The sequence below is a fragment of the Larus michahellis genome, chromosome 3 (assembly GCF_964199755.1).
Source record: "Larus michahellis chromosome 3, bLarMic1.1, whole genome shotgun sequence".
Classification (NCBI taxonomy): domain Eukaryota; kingdom Metazoa; phylum Chordata; class Aves; order Charadriiformes; family Laridae; genus Larus; species Larus michahellis.
The window spans coordinates 87872321-87886523 of NC_133898.1; the positions used below are offsets into that span (position 1 = coordinate 87872321).

Below are 14203 nucleotides of genomic sequence, written 5' to 3' on the forward strand. Positions count from 1 at the left end.
GAGGCGGAGCCGCGGCGGGGGCGGGAGCGTGGGCGGGGCTGGGCTCGGCGCTGCGGCGAGCGGGACGGGCGGCTGCGGGGAGCGGCTGTCGGCGGGGAGGGAGGGAAAGAGGGAAGGAGGCGCTGGCTCGCCTGCCTGCCGGCTCCTCGGTCCGGAGGTTCCGCGGCAGAGCCGCCGCCGAAGCAAATGGGGAGGCGGCGCTGAGCGGGCTGCCCGCCGGGGGGTCGGCAGCCGAGGGCAGCGGCGCGGCGGGCGAGCGATGCCCCTCACTTCTCTGCTTGCGCTGCCCTTCCTCCTCCTCCCGCTCCCGGCTTTGAAGCTTTTGTTTTTCCCGGCCGCTGCGATGGCAGGAAACTTCCCGGAGGGATGGGCTCAGGCCGGGCTTGTGCTGTGCTGGGCTCCGCAGGGCACCGGCCACGCCGTGAGGTGAGGCGAGGCGTTAACGCCGCGGCCGGCGCTGTGTCCGCCGGCGGCGGTTCCGCGGGGCTGGGCTGGCTGTCGGTCCGAGGGGAGCGGTGGGCTGGGCGGCGGAGGAGGGGGTAGAGTTGCGGCGGCGACCGCCGAGAGCCCCCCGCACCGGTTGTGCCGGTTCCCTCAGCCGGGGTGCCGCGCTCCGACCCCGCAGGTCCGTGTCCGTGGGCTAGGCCGGTTCGGGGGGAGGCTGCGCGGCCCAGGGCGGCCGGGCGCCCCCTCTCCCGGCGCTGCCGCCGGAGCCGTTGGCGGGCAACGGTCGCCGGCGGCTGAGGGGAGGCGGCGGGCGGGCGGGCGCTGGCCGGGGGGCAGAGCGGGACGGGAGGGCGGAGTGCTGCCAGCCCCGAGTGGGCGCTCCCGGGCAGGCACGGCCGCCCCTCGGGCCGCGGAGTGTGTGTGGGGGTGGTGGGTTCCTCCGGCGGCGGGGGCCGGGTGCGGAGGCGGCGTGTGGGGGCCGCGCTTCCGGCTTGGGTTTCATGCCGGTGAGTTGTCCCCCGCTTCTCTAAGGCTTCCAGCCGAATGCCGCCTCGCAGGACACGGAGGGGCCGAGGCGCCCCTTCCTCCCTCAGGCGGGACGCTTCGTTAAGGGGGGGGCAGGTACAGGGGGGCGGCTGGCCGCTTTCTGTCACCTGCTCTTCAGACTCTTGGCTGTGCAAAACTCGTGGTCGGGGGGGACCTGCCGGTGTCCGTTGCGGTGTACGTGTTGCTCACGGTGTGGGGAGTCACTCCTGGAAAAAAAAAAAGTGGTGGTTCACTTGGAAAAAAAAAACAAAAAACAATTGTTTTTCGTCTGCCTAAACGGGTATGTAATTTTTATTTGAGTGTTCCACAGGGTTTTCTTCAAACTTGATTTTTAAAAGTCAGATGATACAGTGCAGGCTAATATATATATATATAATATATAAAAAAATAACCCATGTTACAAAGTTTTCCTTGTAAATCAATAAAAACACTTTTGCAAGAAAACGGTGGATTTGCATAAAGATCCAGGTAGCATACACGTAAGATACAGGTAACAGCCAGAAGGCTGTTTTCTGATGACATTTTAAATGGTCAGACCTAGGTACAGCTGGTAAGTTAGATCTGTGCCCAAGAGGGTTGTTAAAATTGTATGTCCTTACTGAAAACATAAATGCTTGAACAGTGGCAAATGGGCTTTGCACAACGCATTTTCTTTGGGACATCTTATACATTGTGACATTAGAGCAAAGGCAGCACAGACATCAGATTATGAAAGGGACAGTTTTAAATAGACCGTTTCTAGATATCTGAAACTGTAAAGAGATTTCAAAGAGTATTGACAACACAGAATAGCTGTGTCTTGTCGGTTCTCAAATATATTTTTACTGTTGATTTGGGCAGTTATCTATTGCGAAAATGTATTTGACAACGTCGCTGTAGCTATGTTTCCAGGATACACAATAGATTCACTAGTAATTATATTTTTAGTCTTACAGAAGCAGATTTGGTAATGACTAGTAATTAGAAGAATAATTTCTAAATAACTTTCATTTGAAATATTTGCTGCCAAATGATCAGCCCTCAGAAACCCAGCTTCTTACGCTATTTTGCATGACTCATTAGAGAGTGGCCTTACTGTAAGAGTGCGTGTTAAATGTATAGAACTTTTTTTTTTTTTTTAAATGGGAAAACAAAAGAGACTCTGGATATTAGTAGATTATATGCAAGGTCTGCCTGCTCAGAGGAAACAGGCAGAGGCCAAGATGAGCTCTGCTGATTTCTGATTTTCTTCATGTGTACTACAATGTGTAGATGACTTTTGTCAGGTGGTGCTGATCAGGCTGTGCTTGTATACTTCGTTGCATGTGCCACTTTTAAAGTCTTCCTCTAAGAATAATAGTGGACAAAGCCTGGAGAGGCTATGACCGCTTCTCTACCAGGTAATTAAACGTACCCAAGAGTGTTCTCTGGTCCTGAAGCCAACTGGCATGGATTAGCCCTTAACAATGCTGGTAAACTCTCCTGCTTTTCAGAATGGGTTAGCTGAATATAAGCTACTGGTTGGAACTGGCTCCTGGCCTATGTTAAATCTGAAATCATGCCCAAGGGTTGCGTGGGGGAGCTATAAGTAGCCTGAGTTAGAAGGATGCTGCGGTCTGTAGCAGTTCGGCGTTCTGCGTGACTGAGTGAGTTCCATTTCCTGGGAATGGTCCCTAGCATTGCTTGATTTACTAGTGTGGACGTAGTCTATCAGTAACACTGTAAGTAGCCTCTCTTAACTCTACTCAGTCATAGTGATCTAATTTCCCTGCATTGAGGATATCTGGCAATGTAAAATCCTGCTTTTCATAGTCAGCTGCTTAGAACTGTCAGGGCTGCTTTCTTCTCCACTTGTGCAGGTGGAGAAGAGCGAGTAGGTGAAGGCTTGGTGGCTTTCCCACTTGCTCGTAAGGGAGAGGTGAACAGGATCAGGGAAAGGCTTACATGACTTGTTCTGATTGTTTGGGAATGTAGTCACGGAGCAGTGTGTATCCATAAGCAATCCTGATGGCTTAGATGTGAACAGGTCCGTGGCCTGCATTCTCGTGCTATTTTGCTACTTTCCTGATTATTTGTCTATGAGTAGCAAGTTGGGCAGAGTAAGTATTTTTTTTTCAAATGCTCTGAAGAATATTTACTTCTAGATGTCTGGAGAGATTACTAGTTTATTAAAATCATTAGACTAGATGTTTAAAATCAATCATTGTGGACTCTCGCCATGCTTGCTGTCTTTTTTGTCACTGAAATTTATGAAGTAACCGGCTTTGTTTGTACATTTCTGCAAGCATGTGTTTTTGTTCACATTTTTGCAGTATTTCACGGTTCGGTTCAATAATGAAATGGTGCTTGTGCACTGAATTTTACCCTGTGCTTGCTTTTTGAGTGTTGATATGTGTAGTTCATCTCATATAATAGTCTCGTAAATAACTTTCAAAGTAACTCTAAAGGATGTCAGACTTAATTGTTGTAAATGAGGAAAGTGAGGCAAGAGGAAGTTTAACTATCTAAGGAACCCTAGTCATAGAAACCAGAAGTAGAATCTCAGATTGAAAACTGATCTGCCAGGTCGCACTGCCTCTCATAGACGTATAAAAATACTTCAATAGAACAGTGTATTTTTCTCTCTATATATGCTGGCAGCCATTAGTTTGCTAAACTAGCTAGTAGTACAGTTTGAACTTAAGAAGGAAAATTGTTTAGTTGCCTCATTTCTAGTTGAGGATGATGTTAACCTAAACCTTACATATGTGATGGGACTTGGTAAGTGCTTTAAAGTACTTTCCTGAACAGACAGCTTGTCTCAGTGAAATTCCAGTTGATTTCATTTGAATGAAACCTCATAAAATACAAATCTTAATGTTGAGGCATTTCAATGTGTACTTTAGGAGAAAGGTTGAGCTATCCTTTATCTTCTGCCTCTATGTGAAAACACCAATTCAGTAAGGTATTTACACTTAGGCACATGTTGAAGTGTCTGAGGAGTCCCACTGGTTTGAATGGTACTTAGAGAAATCTCTTGCATAACTGTAACCTAATTTACCTCAATCTAGATGTATATTATACACAAGCTGTGTTTAAAAGAATATTGTTAAGACAACATAAGCACAGAAGTGTTTGGAAATTTAAAGCTTTGAAGTGGTAATGATACAGCCTTTGGGAGCTCTGCTTTATACTATCTAGGATCTGATTTTTCTCAGAGCACTTAGGATCTCAAATTGGGCAACGAAAATTAGTGTATGGTTATGATTTTTGCATCTCTTCCCTGATTTTCTCCTCCTTGGAGTTACTAAAGCAAGGTTTGAATTGTTGATTAAATATGACGTGGTGACACACAGTAATTGTGGAAGAAGCAAGGTTTTGAACAGTTGTTTGTTTTAGTGAGCCTTCTAAAGAAAGCTGAATTCTGTGTGGATAAGTAGTATTTAGTCACGTAGTTAAAGCCTGAAGTAGTGTTTAATTGGAGTTCCATAACTGTTACTTCTCAAATCTTCAGAGCTTGACTTTGAAACCTTAATAGCATTTATTTTTTAGCATTGTTTTTGGATGTGTAGTTTTCCCCATGGGTTTTTTCTTTTATTATCCCTGAAGCAAAAGGGAGTACTTTTTTCCAGGGTATCTTTGATCACTTCCTATGTCCTTAGCAGAGTTAGAACCTTTAAATGTCAGCTCAGGTTGTAACTGTCTGAGCTGCAGCAGTAGGTTGTGATCCGTATGTGGATTCACAATGAAGGGAAATAGCATGCTTTATACGTGGATTATGAAATGTCCCATGTTATCTCACAATTTTTATGTAGCATAATACAACTGACTTAGGAAGGATGGTGAAACTTTGGGGCTTAGCTTCCATTCGGTTGTCCACAGGGTAATGCTGTCTGGTGACTTTACTGTTGTTTTCTCTGCAATATTTTACTCTGACCTGTTTCTTTTGGCCCATCTTGTTGCCCAGCAGCTTCCTGCATTTTTCTGCCAGATACTTCTCTTGGTTGATTTCATATATAATTTCTAGTTGCTAGTTACTTTAGTTGGCCAGATAGAATATTTTATCCTAATCTAGTTTGCAGCCCTCTGGTCGCATGGGTCAGGTCAGCTGGCCAAGCAGATCAGGTCAAGAAAGCAAGGACGAAACAGGCTTTCAGATCCGGTGCTCAGATTTAACAGGCTGTGGTGAAGGAATAATTGCTGTTATAGCCTAAGTGGGCTCAAGCTGGAGCATAGAAGTACAGAGTAATTGATTTTGGAAGAGACCTCAGGAGGTCATGCGGGCCAATCCCCTGCTCAGCACTGAGCCAGTTTGAAAGTTAGATGAGGTTGCTCAGGATCATGGCCAGTTTTGAATATCCCCAAGGATGGCGGTTCTACCGCCTCTGTGAGTAACCTGTTCCAGTGTTTGACCATTCTCACCATGATTTTTTTTTCCCTAAGGCATAATTGAAGTTACTCCTACTGTAGCTTGTGTGCATTGTCCATCGTCCTTTGCTGTGAACCTCCAAGAAGAATCTATTTCTCGTGCTTATTAAAAATGACAGTTTTTTTCAGATGCTTAATAACACACTTTCTGTCAGGAATATATATAAAACTCTTGCCAAACACTTGAAAAATAATCCTCTTCCAGCCAGTCTTGCAGACCTTATTCAATAGCGTGCTGATCAAATCAGTTGAATTACTGATTTGATAGTAAAAATCTTTTGCTAGCCTTACTTTTTGAAACAGATGAGATGTTTGAAATCTCTCCTTTCTTTCTCCCACGTGATCATGCATTGCATTTTCCAGCAGGTTCCTGCCTCATTGTCTGCAACGAATGGATGCTGGTGGTTTAGGAGGTAAATCGAAGTCTTCAGTCTGAGCTCCTGAAAGCTAGCTATATTGTCCTGTGATTTATTTATTTTTTTTTTTCAACCTCATTAAGTGCATGGAATCCTGCATAGCAAACGTAAACCCCACAGACCATAGGCAACCTTTTGGGGATCTGTTAGAAATAACCTGCAGAGGACTATGAGGTAGGACAAGAGGACATTGAGGTAGTCTCAGCTATCCTTCCAGGCACTGGTACAGTCAATGGGGAAAATAAGCTTGTCCAGAAAGAGTTTTATGCCACCTGTGGCCGAATTACTTGCTCAGTGTCTTTCTGCTTTGTATCATGAGAGTCTCAATGACTCTTTTATAGAATTGTAGAATAGCTTGGGTTGGAAGGGACCTTGAAAGTCCAGCCCCCCTGCAATGAGCAGGGACATCTTCAACTAGATCAGGTTGCACAGAGCCCCGTCCAACCTGACCATGAATGTTTCCAGGGATGGGACATCTGCCACCTCTCTGGTCAACCTGTTCCAGTGTTTCACCATCTTTATTGTAAAAAATGTCTTCCTTCTATCTAGTCTAAATCTTCCCTCTTTTAGTTTAAAACCATTACCCCTTGTTCTGTCGCAACAGGCCTGGCTAAAAAGTTTGTCTCCATCTTCCTTATAAGTGCCCTTTAAGTACTGAAGGGTTGCCCTGACCCAGGTGTGGGACCCTGCACTTGGCCTTGTTGAACCTCGAGGTTTACATGGGCTCACTTCTTGAGTTTGTCCAGGTCCCTCTGGATGACATCCTGTCTCTCAGGCCTGATCAACTGCACCACTCAGCTTGGTGTTGTCCACAAAGTTGCTGAGCGTGCACTCGATCCCACTGTTGATCCCATGTGTTTTTGCTATACAGCTTTTAGGACAGCTACATTTAGGTAAGGTTAATCCTTAGTGAGCACCTTTGCAGTCCTTTATTTTCTTGTCATTATTTAATATATGGCCACATGCCTTATTTACAACCCATTCTGAATGCTTAATAATTAACTTTAATGTGTGTTTCTTCCATCGTGCTGTTCATCCCTGTAATATCTCTGTTCTTCAGGAACATTAAATTATCTTCATTACCTCACTATCCTGTGCAAGCGATCTCCTCATTTTAAAAACAGGAAAAGGGAAAAAAGTGATAGAAAAAAGTTCATAAACAAGAGGTGTTCAGTTTGGTTTGCTTTGAGCACAAGGGGAAAGCCTTGCAACAAAGCAGGAGAAAAAGCGTATTTTTAATGCAAATTACGAAATAATAATCCTGTCTTTCTAAAGCTGTCTCAGAACTTCAAAACCTGATTCTACTTAAAGTGGTTATTGCTACAAGTTTTCTGCATCAGTAGTGTAATTCACAAAATTATCCCTTTCAAAGGATTGTACAAGGTTCATTGTGTATAATGATAGAAAAGAGAGTATGATATCTTATGAAAAATAGAGACAACTTTTTTGTCAAAGACTTAAAAAGTAATTTGAAAACACATGATATTTTATGTTGATTAAATTCTTCAGTAGATAATACTCCACCAAGCCTTTTATTACTTGATCATTTTGATTTAAACTCTTCTGTCAGTTGTCACTGAATTTTCTGGAGACATTTTTTGGAGTCTTACACAATATTTGTGGATGTGTTTAGAAATACGTGCACATAATGTATTTGTGATATTTTGATTCCTGTATCACTAACTGTATGTGTATATGCTTTTGCACATATATACTCCAAAGTGCAGATATTCAAATTGTATTTGTATCCAGCGTTCCTGTGCTTTGTCTTACTACCAAAATGATTTTAAGAAATAAAGTAAAAAATCTCCAAACCAAATTCCAAACTTCCCACATCTAGCCACAGACGTGCCATGAAACATTGAAGGAATATATATGTGTTATGTTTGCACTTCTGTTCTCTCAAAAATGCACGCTGGTACGCCAGACCTTTGTATGCTTGTATTGAGTACGCCGGAAAAATTTCTGTGTGGCTGGAGAGGAACTACCTGTTTATTTTTGGAGCAAAATCAACTGGGTAGCGGAGGGGTCTCCCAACTCTTGCCTTATTTCTGTTCGTGAGTTGGTAGAGCTGAGAAGTTAATTCCATTCTTCATGCTACTGAATTCTTTTGGCATGTCTGCTCAGGCTCCAAGTGTGTCATTTATGATAAGGAGGTAACATTTGAAAGAAATATGGCAATACTTAATACTGACTCACAAAGGCATGTTCAGAGTATTTATAACAGGGAGAGGTTATACTGTGCCTCACTGGTATCGGGACATCTGCATCTGCCATAAGAAGTTTTCATCGCATTTATTATGAGGATAGGGAAGGGGCTGAGTGCATTTGATAACTTTTAAGTGCCTTTTCCCTCCCCATTCCCTTCATCTTGATAAGATAAGGCAAGTTTTGACTGCATTCATTTTTTTCGGAAATACCAACTCAAAGCATGAAATCTCAGGTAATAGCACTTCTCCTGTTAATCTGCTGTGTCCAAATGAACTGGATTAAATGTGTGTTTTCAAGGCCACCACAAATGATAGACTTCAAAAAATGTCTACATGGTACAGCGGCAATATGGTGATACACTTTGAGCTATTATCAGCAAGGCTGAAAATGTAATAGCCCCTGTATATTTGCTCTTGTTTCCCTACTGTTTTCACAGTCAATCTCTGTTCCTGGGTATGCAGCTACTTGAATAATTAATTGGATTCTTCATTTCTTGATGCCAATATAAATGAATACAAATTAGGCATTGGCTCAGGGACTGACCAGTCACTTTGGTGGTCTTCCAAGATTTTGCGCTTCTAAAACGACAAGGAAGATGAATGATCTTGATTCCATTATAGTGTTTCATGGGCTCCAGGCAAGCTCCAGAGCACAGAGGATCCCAGCATCCTAACTGCGGGAATCACAGAATCACAGAAACTTCAGAGTTGGAAGGGACCTCTAGAGATCATCTAGTCCAACTCTCCTGCTAAAGCAGGATTGCCTAGAGCACATTACTCAGGACTGCATCCAGGCAAGTCTTGAAAATCTCCAGAGAAGGGGACTCCACAACCTCCCTGGGCAGCCTGTTCCAGTGCTCTGTCACCCTCGCTGTAAAGAAGTTTTTCCATGTATTTGAACGGAACTTCCTATGTTCTAACTTGTGCCCGTTGCCCCTCGTCCTGTCACTGGGAACCAATGAAAAGAGTCTGGCACCATCCTCCTTCAACCCACCCTTTAGATACTTGTATGCCATAATAAGGTCTCCCCTCAGCCTTCTCTTCTCCAGCCTAAAGAGTCCCAGCTCTCTCAGCCTTTCCTCATAAGGAAGATGCTCCAGTCCCTCAGTCATCTTAGTTGTCCTACGCTGGACCCACTCCAGTAGTTCCCTGTCCCTCTTGAACTGGGGAGCCCAAAACTGGACACAGTACTCCAGTTGTGGCCTCACCAGTGCAGAGTAGAGGGGGAGAATGACCTCCTTCGACCTACTGGCCACACTCTTCCCTATACAGCCCAGGATTCCATTGGCCTTTTTGGCAACAAGGGCACATTGTTGGCTCATGGATAATTTACTGTCTACCAGGACCCCCAGATCCTTCTCCTCAGAGCTACTTCCCAGCAGGTCCACCCCTAACCTATACTGGTGCTTAGCGTTCTTCCTCCCCAGGTGGAGGACCTTGCACTTGCTTTTGTTGAACCTCATTAGGTTCTTCTCTGCCCAGCTCTCCAGCCTGTCCAGGTCATGCTGGATGGCAGCACGGCCCTCTGGAGTGTCAGCCACCCCTCCCAGTTTGGTATCATCAGCGAACTTGCTGAGGATACACTCTGTTCCATCATCCAGGTCATTAATGAATATATTGAACAAAATTGGACCGAGTATTGACCCCTGGGGGACACCACTGGTTACAGGCCTCCAACTAGACACTATGCCGCTGATCACAACCCTCTGAGTTCTGTCACACAGCCAGCTCTCGATCCACCTCACCGTCGCCTCATCTAGCCCATACTTCTTCAGCTTCCTAATGAGGATGTTATGGGAGACAGTGTCAAAAGCCTTGTTAAAGTCAAGGTAGATGACATCTACGGCTCTCCCCTCATCCAGCCAACCAGTTATAACATCATAGAAAGCTATCAGATTGGTCAAGCATGATTTGCCCTTGGTAAATCCATGTTGACCACTTCCAATGACTTCCTGTTCCTCAACATGTTTGGAGATGACATCCAGAATGAGTCGCTCCATTACCTTCCCAGGGACAGAGGTGAGACTAACCGGTCTGTAGTTCCCTGGCTCCTCCTTCTTACCTTTTTTAAAGATTGGAGTGATGTCAGCCTCCGGTCTTCAGGCACCTCTCCTGTTCCCCATGACCTTTCAAAGACGATGGAGAGTGGTCTAGCAATAACATCTGCCAGCTCTCTCAGCACTCGCGGGTGCATCCCATCAGGGCCCATGGACTTACGAATGTCCAGATTGGCCAAGTGGTCTCTGACCCGGTCCTCCTCAACTGAAGGAAAATCTTCCTCTCTCCAGACCTTCCCCCTTGCCTCTCAGGAAGGAGGGGACCTGGTGAATCACTCTTGGGATAGGCTGGTATCAATTGTCAACAGGGCAATTTTTGTAGTTTTCTGAAACTACAGAATCATAGAATGCATTATGCAACCCTTACATTGAAGCATACATTTGAATCAGTTGTTCAGGCAGTACAGATGTATGCAGACTGATGTAAATACATAGAGGTGTAGTGTTCATACACAGTACTGTTAAGAAACAAGGTAATTAAAATAGATACCTGAAATCACTTAGATGAATTTGCTTTCCAGAAATGCATGTTCTGTCTGACTGCTGACTAAGCTTGTGTTACTACCTCAAAGCTTGTTGAAATTAGGTGAGATCAGTCTCAGCCCTAGTAGGAAGAAAATGTGTGTAAAACCAGATGCTAATAAGGAAACAGAGTTCCCTAAGGTCTTAAGTTGGGGCTTCACATTGCTGAGCACTTACTGAAGTTGCCAGACACTGCCAAAAGGTCTACCCAGTTCACTACTCAGCCAGTCAGGGGAGTGCAACACCACTGTGTTTTAAGTATTTCAAAGAGCTGTCATGTACGTTGTGAAAAAGATTAAACTCATTCTTTGAGAATGTTTTCCAAAATACATGTAATCAACTGTATGTATCAGTTGATTAACAGCCTGTTTCCTGAGAACTTGCTGTGGTAACTCATATAACATATTTATGATAGAACATATAAGTGATTTTAGACTAGTGTTTGTGAATTTGCCCCATTTCTTCCCTAACCTGGGAGAAAGGACATGAAGGACTGTCATTGCTTCTGTCTGATATAGTCAGACTGCTTCTTTATTGGAACCAGTCACCACCATCTAAGAAATGTTGGTTGTAGTCAACAGTCAGGTAGGACTTGAGGGAAGCATCAGGTGTCTAGAGTAAATGCTGCTGTATTAAGTACTTCCTAGAGAGATGCTAGCCACTGAATAGCAGTGAGAAACACCGCTCAGTTCCTCGCCTGTGGAGATGCCTGATTTATGAAAGCTCACATCTCTCTTCAGTCATTATCAGCAGGTCAGGCTTGTGTGTTATCCAGTTTCATCTTAGCTTGGCTATGGCATTGGGGAATTACTAGTTACCCAACAGTCTCTGAGTTGCCTTTCCTGAATAATTTGGATTTGCAGCTTTTATGCTCTTGATAATGTTGGGGGACTGGATTTTTATTTTAGATTGTACAGACACTATTTATAGTTTTAGATGCAAAAACATGAAGAGCAAGTATTTTTAAGAGAAGTGGCTCCACTTTGTGAGTAACTTTCATGGGTTTTTTTGGCCTCCATTAATAGCATTGCATCCCAGGTCTTTCAAATTACTTCTCTTAGAAAAGTCTTAAGAGAACAGATTGACCTTGTGCAGTTCCAAAGGCTCCTTCAGCTAGGCATGGTAGAACAAAGATGAGAGAAATGTTCTTATTTCTGAAACTCTTGGTGGAAGATGATATACAAGATCTCGCCGTCTCAGAGCCAGGACTTAGGTCTTCACCAGCTTTGCTTAGGACTACAGTGTCAGGAAAGAGATGCTATTGTAACACCTAGAAGTTGAAAGACACTGCTATTCTCAGTATGTGAATCACTTATTCAAGCTAGAGCAGGGAGTGTGTGTGCGCGCGCATGTGTGTTTGTGTGTTAAGAACATTATTGCCTTTCCAGATTCATTTATACACTCACTAATCATGATGACTGTATGCTGTTTAAAATATAAATGTTTTTTAGCCTATTTCCGGTGTACAGGAGGATATGGTTTGGGAATTTAGCTTTCTGCAGCCAGATGGATTATAGTGTTGCTAAGGAAACAGACTATAAATGAAGTGGCAGCTGAGTGTCCCTAGAACATCAGTCTGCTCAAAGCTGGTATTTTAAAGTCATTTAGGCAGGTAGATAAATTGATGATGCAATGAGAAGTTAATTTCCCGTATTTTATGGTTTGTTAACTTTCATTGCTTTGTTAGTATTTACAAAAGGTACCTTAACTTCTCACTCAGACCACCGGGTGCGTGGGTCACTGGACAAATTGATATTAAAATTAGAAGATGGACAAAAGCTGTACAGTAAAACAGACCCTAAAATAATCATTAACATAATCATTAAAACTACTGCTCTGTGGATAGATAATGGTGTAACAACGACCTGGCAGCAGTATGGCCCTACTGAAAAACTGGGACTAGAAAGTACGATGAGATCATTCAAAGTATGTGGGCAAGAATAGAGCTTCTACGGACTTGGTGAAGTTACAGATTTTGAACTTCATGTATAAGCTGTTTAACATCTATATTATACCTATTTGATTTACATATGTGAAGTTGCTCAGAGCAAGTGAATTGAATTACATTCTTGATAGTTGCTCTGCCCAAGAAGAGAGCTTGGCTCTTTTTTCTAATGCTTTTGCTGAAAATGTATCATGTTTCCAAACCAGGGTTATTGACTGCTACAACAGGATTTTTTTTTTTCCTTCCCACAGAGAAGGGCAAGCATAGCTGAGCCATTCTAGATGAACAGGTGGCTACAGGGATAAAGACTTGGCTTAAGTAGGCTGAGGACAGACAGCAACTGCTGCTGCTGGTAAGGTGGACTGACTGGACAAAGAGAAGGCAGGAAGAGTTTTGAACAGCCAGAAATACCTGCAAACCTCAGACTTCTGAAAGGGTATAGATAGGATGCGGATCTTACCCTCACGCTTCCTCAGGTCTCCAATGTAAGAGGTAAAGTAATATGCTTATTTCATGTTGCTTTCTTTACTCTTAAGTGTGTTGTGTTCCTGCAGTTAAAGTCCCTTCTTTGCAGCTTGATGGGCTTGGAAACTCTGAAATACTAGAGAAGGTAATGGTATCCATGTTCTCAGCATTGTGTGAGTTGTGGTTTAATATAAAAGGAATGACTAGACTGTATATAGATAAGGTATATTTAGAATGGTACACACTTCCAGAAAAATAATGGTGATAGCAGTTAGATGGATAGGGAAGAGCAGCACAAAAACCTAAAGCAAGAGTCTGCTCTGCTGCTTTGAAGTTGTATCCCATACATATGAGGGTGTAAATTCAAGCACATGAGCAAGTGGTTATAACTTTATTCAGACATATTATTTATGGGGCATATCTACTAAAAATGAGACTATCATGGACTGAATATGCGTGAGTTTCACAGGCTATGTTTGCTTAAGAAGAAAAGGAATAAAAGCAAGGCGGGAGGAGAACAGGCAATGGTTGAGTCTGTAGAGCTTCAGAAACTTGCCTTAGCTACTTCTGTACCAAAAAGAGGAGATCTGAAAAGGCCTTTGTAGACTGAAAATTTTAAGAACTTGCCAAACAAAGATAGTTTGTGAGCTAAATACGAAATGGAAGGCCAACAAAGGATTTAAAGTATATAGAGGTGGTTGGTAGAATTGCCATTCTGTGTTTTCTGAATTGAAATGAAACTGTTTTCAATAAAACACATTCTGGAAAATGTATCAGTGCTCCAGCGGTGTTAAAGCTCTTCAACCTGCAGCATTTAAACTGTTATTTAGAGTATACTGGAAAGAACTCTTTCTGGTCTTTTCAGCCAGGTAGGCAACAGAGGTCATTGTGGAGATGACATTAAGTGCACTGTAATCTTTCCCTTCATGTTTGTCATATATCTGGATTTATTGCATTGATGTGAGTACTGTTGGTCTACGTATGGATCAGGATCTGCCTGTCTTACCACTGGAAACAGTAGCCAGGAGCAGACTACAGCTGTCACAGTATGTAAACCATTACTTTTCCTCTTTAATTGCCCCTTTGCGGAGGGACTTGAGGAATGAGCCAATTTAATTGTCCTGGTGGCTCCCTGAAAGACACCTTGCACTTTTCCTGAAAGTCTCTTTCTCGTCTTCCGACAAACTATGTGCCTGTTGGTTGATGGAA

At 43.5% G+C, this 14203-nt stretch overlaps 1 protein-coding gene across 4 annotated transcripts in view; it reads left to right on the forward strand.

Annotated features, from left to right (window-relative positions):
* The first annotated feature begins 84 nt into the window (after window positions 1-84).
* The window catches only part of GPR63 (G protein-coupled receptor 63), a 32717-nt gene continuing 18598 nt past the window's right edge, over window positions 85-14203 (forward strand). For 2 of the 4 annotated variants that reach the window (XM_074581088.1, XM_074581092.1), the window contains exon 1: window positions 85-426. The gene's annotated coding sequence lies outside the window, so the exon portion shown is untranslated. Of the gene's footprint in view, window positions 427-12780; window positions 13022-13842; window positions 14041-14203 lie in introns of those variants that run through there. The other 2 variants (XM_074581089.1, XM_074581090.1) reach the window with 2 other exon arrangements.